We start from the raw sequence: 10,045 nt of genomic DNA on the forward strand, positions 1-10,045 counted from the left end.
TATAGTATGTGCATTTCTGTATCTGGCTTCTTTTGTTATACATAATATTTTTGAGATTCTTATGTTGCTCTTAATTTCCACAACCTAGCTAAATTCTCCAATTAGTGCTAATGTTTTTCAGTTAATTTTTGTGAGTTATCTAGTTAAATGTCACATAATTAACAAAAAACGAGCAAATTTAACCCTTTTTTGTGCAGGCCACTCATGTGCCTGCATGTGGACACATATATCTTCATATTCTTTACCTGGGACACGTCTAATGTTTCAACGTTAAGTATGGTACTCACTGCATGATTTAAATCTGTACTCCTTTCAAGTTAGAGAAATTCTAATTTATTAATTTCTTCTCTTTATTTGGGTTTTTTTTTGTACTTTTCCAACTTCTCAATTTGAAACTTAGTCCTCCCCTTATTTTTTTAAGCTTTCCGGTTTTACAATAAATGTATTTGACTATAAATTTCCTTCTTGGGACTTCTTCAGTTGCATTATATACATCTTGATCTATACTATATGTTACACTTCCATAATAATTCAACTCTAGATTTTTTAAAAATTTACTTTCAATTTCATGAACCATGAATTATTTTGAATTTATTTATTTATTTATCTATCTAGGCTTTAGGTTATATGAGGGCTTGTTAATGTGGTTTTATTGTTTTTATTTTTGCATTATATCAGTGAGTGTAGGCTAATTTATAATTTTTTCTTTGAGATTTATCTGTGTTCATGTACACAGTCTATTTTTAATTGAATTTTCCATGTGTGTTAGAAAATGATGTATATTCTACATCTACTTGATAATTGAGCAATTTCTCTCTGATTTAGTGATGTGGAAATGAGAAAAAATTGTTTTAAAATATTTTCACTTCGCACGCAACAGGATGGCTATAATTCAAAAAACGTAGAATAACAAGTGTTGGCAAAAGACAAAGATAAATTGGAACACTTATATATTACTGGTTAAAATATAAAATGTTGCAGCCACTTTGTAATACAGGCAGTTCTCAAAATGTTAGACTTACAAGTTACCACAGAACACATAAGTTCTACTCCTAGGTACACTTCCCCCAAAACTGAAAACATATGCTCATATAAAACTTATACAAGAATGTTCATAGCAACATTATTTATAATATCCACAAAGAAGAACCAACCCACATGTTGATCACTGATGAATGAATAAAAATGTGGTGTATCTATACAATAGACTATTATTCAGTCATAAAAAAAAACGGAAGTATTGATACATGCCTATGGATGAACCTCGAAAACATGGCAAATGAAAGAAGCTAGACACAAAAGCCTACAAACTGTATTATCCCATTTATTTCAGATACCCGGCATAGGCAAATTCATAGAGACAGAGAGTGGATTAGTCATTATCAGGAGTTGAGGAGATGTGAAATGGAAAATAACCGTTAAAAGGTAAAGGTTTTTTTGCGGGGGGAGGGGTGGCGGTGATGAAAATGATCTGGAATTGGATAGTGGTGGTAGTTTCACAACCTCATGAATCTACTAAAATTCACTGAATTGTATATTTTAAAATATGAGTTCTTAAACATGATAACTGTAGGTAACACTGCTATATGATATACAGGAAAGTTGTTAAGAGAGTGAATCCTAAGCATTCTCATCACAAAAATAAATTTTGTTTCTTTATTCTTTCTTTTCTGTTAATTGTATCTATATGAGATGATGGATGTTAGCTAAACCTATTGTGTTATCATTTCACAATATATGTAAATCAAGTCATCATGTTGTATGCCTTAAACTTATACAGTAATGAATATCAATTATTTCGCAATAGAACTGGGGGAAAAATCTCAAAAAATGGTAAATTCTATGATATATTGATTCTATCTGGATTTAAAAAAAAGCTTCAAAAGGGGAAAGTTTATTTTGGTCTCTAACTGACTGAAGTAATCACCTAGAAAGAACTTACTACTATTAACTGTTTGTTCTAGCCCCATTAATAAACTCAAAGAATATATAAAAGACTTTTAATTCAAGATACCAATAATTTTTGTGTATGTGAAACTGAAGGGTTAGAATTTTGCCTTATACTTAATTAGAATTAAGCCTAAATAAATGAATAAATAAAATTAGTTAATTAAAACTGCTCCCAGTAATTCCTTACTCCAGTTCACAAAAATTCAAAGAGCTAATAGAAGCTAGTGAATTTCATAACTAGATCTCAAAATAAGTACAGAAAAGTGACTGTACACAAAAATCTAAAAACAGCAAGCACTATTCTAGCTGGTCGTAAAAGGAAAGGCTTCTTCAGAGCTATCAGAGATCAAATACTGATATTGGAAATATCATGATATTATGAAATCCTGCCATATCAAAAGACTGCTTAAATAATCTCCTCCCTTCACTGATCATCAAAAATAAATCAGTATGTTCTCAACAAAGTTTATCTCCTTGAAGCTAAATCAGTACTTAAAAAAAAAGATTATGGCTTTGACAAACTAAACTATTTGGATAGCCTCCATAGTCATAGAAACCATCAACTAAGTATAATACAAGCAGAACATTAATTTCGAGTTATGAATTCAACAAAAGAAAACTTTTAATAATTTACTGACTGTTAAAAGACATTAGCTGGCTGACAGATGATTTATACTACAATATTTGTCTCTTCACCATGAAATGCATTTAAATGTGATGTAACAAATTACATCTCTCATATTTAAAAAAATATTTCCTCTTAGCCCTTTACTGTTCTGTCTATACTGTCCTATATTGAGTTGTAAAACATCCTCATGTTATCGCAGTAGTTTGATATTCTCTCTGCTTCTTTTAGATCAAACACCTGTGAGGTAGGAAGAGATATGGAATTGTTTTAAGTATTCAGAGCAGTTCAAAGTATTTTCCAAACTTTCTTGGCATAAAGAAATCCCAGATGTGTTTCCATAAAAGAAAAAAAAAAGTAGGTAAGCTTAGATGTATTTCCAGGTAAATTTAATCCATATTTGTTTGATTAGTTGATTGATATTATAAAAAAATGTTTCACTGAACCTAAATGAATAAAAGCCTCTTTATTTACTCTTTAAAAGTTTTAAGCGTATATATTTGTTTTTAGATATGAGTAAGAATATTTTGGGATAGGAATTTTATTTTTCTCCTTTAAAAAGTTCAGTGTTGAAATCTTTGGAACTTTGAGATTTCAGAGAGAAGACTAATTACCACGTCTGAGCCTTGATGGTTATCACACAGGCAGCATAGTGCTATGGCTGAGTATGTGGATGCCGGAGTCAGATTGTATCGATATAAATCCTGCACGTATCAATTACGAGCTGTGCAATTTTATGCAGATTATGTAACTTTCTCTGCCTCTGTTTCTCATTCTTACAATGATGATAATAACAGGATTACCCTGAAGGTTAAATAAGTTAACGCACGTGAAGTACTTAGAACAGGCGCATAGCATATGCTCAATATACATTGCCCATCATTAGGTATCAATACAAGGTCTTATCAACTCGTAGCAATAAAATGTTTCCCAAAAGTTATGTTATCCCTAGAACCCATTTCCAGCCAATCTGTGTCAGCAACATTCTTTTACAATTGCTTTAGGTGGCTGTGCTGTAGGTGTCTTTCAGGTGTCCATGTGAGAAACAGTATGCTGGGAACTGATATGGGACAAAAGCAATCACATGTCATTGTGATAACAAGTCTATAGGATGCTATGTAAATGATTTTTTCTGGAAGATTTTCTATCTACAAATGTAAGGTTTCACAAGTTTGGTCAGCATTGAAGATTTCCAACAGGGCTCTTGTCTGGGAAATGACAGTTGAGAGAAGCTTTGACCTTCCTGAACTCACAAAGTACCATCTTAAACTACCAGATACATTCAATTCAGTGTAATCTCCATGACCATGAAGATAGATTTTGGTCACATTTCCACACTCTTGATACCATATGCGCCCCCATTCCAGCTCCATCAGCATCATGGCGGGGGGGGGGTGTATATTTCATCTTGGACGTGAATAAAACTGAGTGTTTTTGATGATTTAGAAGCACAGGATCAATACTCGATTCAGAAGGAGTTGTCATGTTCAAATGAAATCGGCATTTAACCAAGCAGCACAGCGACTGGTCATTTGGCCTGTATTCTATAGTATCAAATTAAAGAAAGTCAAGCCAGAAATTTTTTTGGTTACTCTATAACCCTAGCATAGCAGGATTTTATGTGCCGGTAACACTTACAGGTAAATGAAGTATATATAAATTAAACCTTAGACATCAGGAATACTAAATATCAAAGGGATTATCTCTGCAGTGACAGGCATGGTTGATATTCAAAATATTTTACAGCCATTAAATCTTCAGCATTGACTAATCAGAAAAGATGTTAGAGGAAGTCAACTGCTAAGTACCAGCTGAATATTATTCCTCCTATGAGCTCTCTGTCATTTGAGAATTACTGAAGTCAAGTATTAAATGAACACTTATTCATGGAGATGTGGTTAGGAAATCAGAAACAGCACTAGATATGTCAACAGAGAGAATTTAACATAGGAAATTGTTAAACAAAGATTAGGGGGCTGAAAAAGCAAAATAAAAACACAGATATAAGAAATTCAGAAAGCAGCTACCATTTCTAGAACCAGGGGAACAGAGTGATAATATTGGAATTACTAGAAGCAATAAACTCAGAGGAGAGGCAACACAGGTTGGGATTCAGATTTCTGGAAATCGTGTTCTGCTCAGGAGCTCTGAAAAGCGGCCCAGTGGAGCTGGTATTCAGACTTCTGAGGAGGAGACATCTCCCAAATGGTGTGTAATACTTCTGAGACAGAGTAATGGTCTATTTCTGAAAGTGCCAGAAGAAGCCAGGAACTCATTCTCTGCTATCAAGCTAAATGCCTGTTCTGGGACAACACCGATAGGCATGGCTAGGAAGCTTTGTTTTCTTCCTTCAGTCTTCTAGAGTCCCCTGAAGTTTCCCATATTGGTGGAGTATAACAGGAAGCCAAATTGATAAAGGAGAAATATATTTAGCAGATTCATGCCCTGGCATTATAAACACTATATATATATATATGGAAGGGTTGATTAGAGCTGGGAGACAATAGCTTCAGAATCAGCACAGTTGACTAGTTGTTTATACAGGCCCTAATAAGTATGTAAAGAGTCATCATTTGTGGAATATATATATATATATATATATATATATATATATATTTACAGGTACAGGCATCCCCTGCTTTTTGAAGGTCATCTCACACCATTGCACTTTTACAAAAGACCTACATTAGTCCTGTTTTTGCTAACTTAAAGAAATCCCAAGAGGATTTTCACTTTTGTGAAAAAATGCAAAAGTGAGATAGTGCTCAGCATTTGTTTGGCAACAAGCCATTACAGAGGCAGCGTGCACCCATGCAGCAAGAGTGGCCCCGCTAAGCTCCTTCCCTGGGAACCACACCCAGCATCTCAGCATCAAGCCACTAGAGCTTTGAACTGCGTCTGTGAGTGCTTGTGCTTTATCTTGATTTATTTTGTGCATTCACTATTGATATGTCCTAACATAATTGGTTCTTTGCCTTATTCCACTGGGTTTATGTTAAGTTCTGTAGGAGCGCTCTACTCTCGGGGGAAACCTGTATATATGCATATAGTTATGCAATGTCCTAAATGCACAGAAACTTTAATATATTAAATGTTTATTAACGTATTTGTGTGATGCATTTACTGACAAATATAGTAAACTAGAGTCTTGAAACCCTCTCACCATAAAATATCTAAAATATTCAGATAAAATAGTTTTAGGTACTCTTTTAAATAGATGTCATAAGAAGCAGGAGCAGGAGTTTTGGGAAGTAAGTGAGCAATGAAGTCACTGGGTGCTGGAAGCCTCTACTGGCTAGAGATCTCTACAAATAATGTGGAACTTGGAGGTTAGATTCCAATGGCTACCTGGGAAAAGTGGTAACAAAGATAAAGATCTGAGACATCCAAGAGGTGAGAAAGTATGATGAAAGTTGCCATCATTTATCCTATTGGAAATTTTCTGCAGTGCAGAGAAATCTACACCCTTAGGGAAGTGAACTGGGAAAAATGTACCCATCAGCTGCAGAGTGCAAGGAAATGGATTGTCTGAGTTTTGACTCTAGGTAGAGAAGAAAATATTCTTCCCAGAGAACGTGTGTCCAAAAGCCCGCATTTATATGGGTTTTGCACCTGAATTCATATCATTTACTTGAAACAAAAACTGTAAGTTGAAAATTCTTACTTAACACCCATGTAGGTAGGTAGTGCCTCTAAGTTCTACAGAAACAAACAATGTTCTTTTTGGAGGAAGACACCCTTAATCCAGTTCTGAAAGACTTGCCTGAGGAAGAGTACTCAAGACTAAGGGCTCACAACAGAAATGTAACAAAGCCATAAAGAAAAAAGTTAAAAATACCATGAGTGACAGTAGAAGATTCAGCAAGCAGTAGAACCAGACCTAAAAGTCTTCAGATACTGGAATTTTAAGATATAAAAAATATTTTAAAAATTTTATAGAAGACATATAAAAGTAAATCAAGAGTTCAAGAAAATGAGAGTCAATTTTGAAAAGAACCAAACAGGAAAATATAAGTGAAATTAAATAATCTCTAGAAAGTTTCAATAGCATATTAGATCAACAAAATTTTTCTATAAAGGGCCAGACTTTTCTTTCTTCTTTGTCTATATTCTTCTTTTTTTAAATTTAATTTTATTATTAGTTTCAAGTATATTCTTTTTTGTTGTTATTATTCTTTGTCTTACATTATTCAGTTTTAAAAAAATTTTACAATCTTTTAAAAATGTGAAAAATTTTAGCTCTTAGACTGTGTAAGTATAGGTTTGGGGCCAGATTATTTTGCAGGTCATAGTTTGCTAATCTCTGAATTAGACAATGTTAAAAAAGATAATTAGTTATCCAAAGGTAGAGCTGAAGAAATTATATGAAATGGAGAAAAGAAAGATAAGATGAAACAAAATACTCATGAAGAATTAAGAGAACAGAGAATGAGATAAGTCAAATAGACATCCAGGAGATATGAGAGAATTATAGAGAGGCAACATTTTAAGAGGTGATTGCTGAAATTTTTCAAGAATTGAACACGGGCACAGTTTCCCATGTTCAAGACTAGAGAAGATCTCTTGGGAGAGGAAGATTTAGAGGGGAAGTTAAGAGAGTTAAGATGGCAGTAGGTTCCTGAGATGTCCTTGCCCACACCATCCGGGTGAAATTTTAGTGGAAGATAGTGATAAAACCCCCAGATAGGTTTGAGGACCTAAGAAAAATCACACCTAAGAGTAGGGTCTGAAAAGGTGAACAAACACCACACTTTCCCCATTCCAGCATGATGAGGAAGCAGAAGAAATATGTATCTGGTTGTCTCTGTAGGTAGATGATCTAGAGAAAGCTTCTCAGAGTTTTCTGTTTTGTATCAAGTACTGGAAAAGTGGAATGTTTATAGGAGCCTCAGGGCCTCAGGAAGAAGAGTCCCATATTCCAAGATGCCAGTTTTCCCGAGTAGCATCTGAAAAAAACATGAGCTCTAGAACAAAGAAGGTTATAGAGACCTGTGTGGAGGGACAACAGCACAGTGAATGGAGATGTGGCTATGTCAGAGAATGCCCATAAGGGTGGAGGATACACCAGAGACCAGATGCTCTTTGGAGCACTTACAAACTTTTACATGACTCTAGGACAAAGGGAGAGTGGAACCTCTAACTGACTGGAATTAAGTTGTCAGTTGTGTGGCTTGAAATAGAAGTAAATGTCAAATACAGAAATAAATTTACTTTTTTGTACATCTGATTGTGCAACCTTTCGACATTTTGATAATCTGTGAAAAGTTCAAGTGGTTACAAAACACATTGTTGAGACTCGAAAAACTAAAACAAGGGAGCATGCAAAGTATAAGAGACCTCAAATTTCAAGGTGTTAAGTGCTGAATGGAAAAATTTTAAAAGAAGTATGGTTTTTAAGAGAGAATCTGCTCTTCAGGAATGTTTCTTGAACTACATAAGAAAGTAATTTATGAAAAAAGTTATCTGGAAATTCTAGTTTTTGATATACATTTACTTTCAGGAATTTGTTTTAAAATACATGCACATGCACTCGATGTTAACCTTAATGTTTTAATTCTAACCCCCTATATTTTTAATGAGGCCAGATCTTGCCAACTGTTTTTTCGAATCATGGCACATTTAAGGAATATTGCTCTCAATTGGCAAGAAATTTAATTTTACTTTTTAAGAAGGGGAATGGATTGGTGTACGTTTAAAAGATTTTCCAAATATGTCAAAACAAACAGGGCTTAATTCCTTATTTAACAAAATTAAGTACCCAAAACACTCAGTTGCTGGACTGTGCCAAATAATTATGGTATACTTTTATTAAATTTATAATTTTTGCTTTTAGTGGCTCCTTTTACATAGTCAGCTCTGGATAATGGAAGATCTTAATTTGGAGAAAATCTATGAGTTGATATATAAAGACTAATAGTAAAAATAAATTATCAACTGAAATTTATAATATTATTCTACTATCAGAATTCAGCATTTTTGATATTTAATGAAACAATAAGCAATATTTCTGAGGCTGGAAAAGCAGAAGAAAGAAAATCAAATTTGAATTATTATGATATGCTAGTTATTGAATCTATTAAATCCACTTGCCCTTAAGACTTCTTGCTGTTGTGGAAGGCATTTCACAAGGTTATAATTACATTTTGGTTTTTTCCCTCTTTGCATTTAGGCTATGGCTTTATTAAATTATTCATTATAATATACCAACTTTAAACCCAAATAGTATATAAATACAAGATCATGTATCTTCAACACAGTATTAGAGCCTTAGGAACTAAACAAAGATATGTATTCTACTGTATTATTTTTTGATTTTCACTTACATTCTCCATGGCTTTAGTTGCTCCTATTGCCATAAATTAAGTACTCTGCAGCCTTACCAATGCAACGTTATACCTTCTCAAAATTTAACATCTGGATACCTAAGAACCCTGGATGAAATATTGTGTGACACTTATGCTTATATATTAGTTTCCTCCACAGCAAGAGACACAAAAGAGACGTTGAGCATGTATGTGGATATTTTAAAAAGTAATTTTTAAAATTTTCAATTATAGTTGACATACAATATTATACTCATTTCAGGTGTACAATATAGTGATTAAACATTTATAATACTTATGAAGTGATCTTCCCGATAAATCCAGTATCCACCTGGCACCATATGTAGTTATTACTATATTATTGACTATATTTCTTATGTTATACTTTATATCTCCATGACTATTTCTTTACCAATTTGTTCCTTTTAATACCTTCCCCTTTTTCACCTACCCTTAACCCCACTCCCATCTAGCAACCATCAAAATGTTCTCTGTATCTATGAGTTTCTGTTTTGTTTATTTTGCTCTTTAGATTCCAAATATATGTGAAGTCATGACATTTATCTTTCTCTGTCTGACTTACTCCACTCAGCACAATACCCTCTAGGTCCACCCATGGTGTTGCAGATGGAAAGATTTTATTTTTTTATGGCTGTGTAATATTCCATCATACATATGTGCTACCTCCTTTTTATCCATTCATCTATTGATAGGCACTCAAGTTGCCTCCATACCTTGGCTATTGTAAATAATGCTGCAGTGAACATATGGATGCACACATTCCTTCGAAGTAGTGTTGTAGGTTTTTATTTGGATATATACCCAGAAGTGGGATTACTGGGTCCTTCTTTGTCTCTTGTTATAGGCTTTGTTTCAAAGTTTATTTTGTTCTGGAGTAAGAGGTGTATTTTGAGGATTTTTAGCATGTCACTAGAATTATACAATATTATTTTTATGATTGTAGAATATTTTGTAGTACAAATGTACTGTAATCTTTTTAATAGCTCCCTACTTGATGAGCATTTAAGTGGTTTACTATTTTTCTTCTGCAAACTTCTATACTTTAACAATTTGATGATTGTAAATCATATCCTATTTTAAATCTTGCATGATCCCAATGCTTACTTTCAGACATTTTGTTCACATA

The sequence above is a fragment of the Rousettus aegyptiacus genome, unplaced genomic scaffold, assembly GCF_014176215.1.
Source record: "Rousettus aegyptiacus isolate mRouAeg1 unplaced genomic scaffold, mRouAeg1.p scaffold_m13_p_1, whole genome shotgun sequence".
NCBI classification, from domain to species: Eukaryota; Metazoa; Chordata; class Mammalia; order Chiroptera; family Pteropodidae; genus Rousettus; species Rousettus aegyptiacus.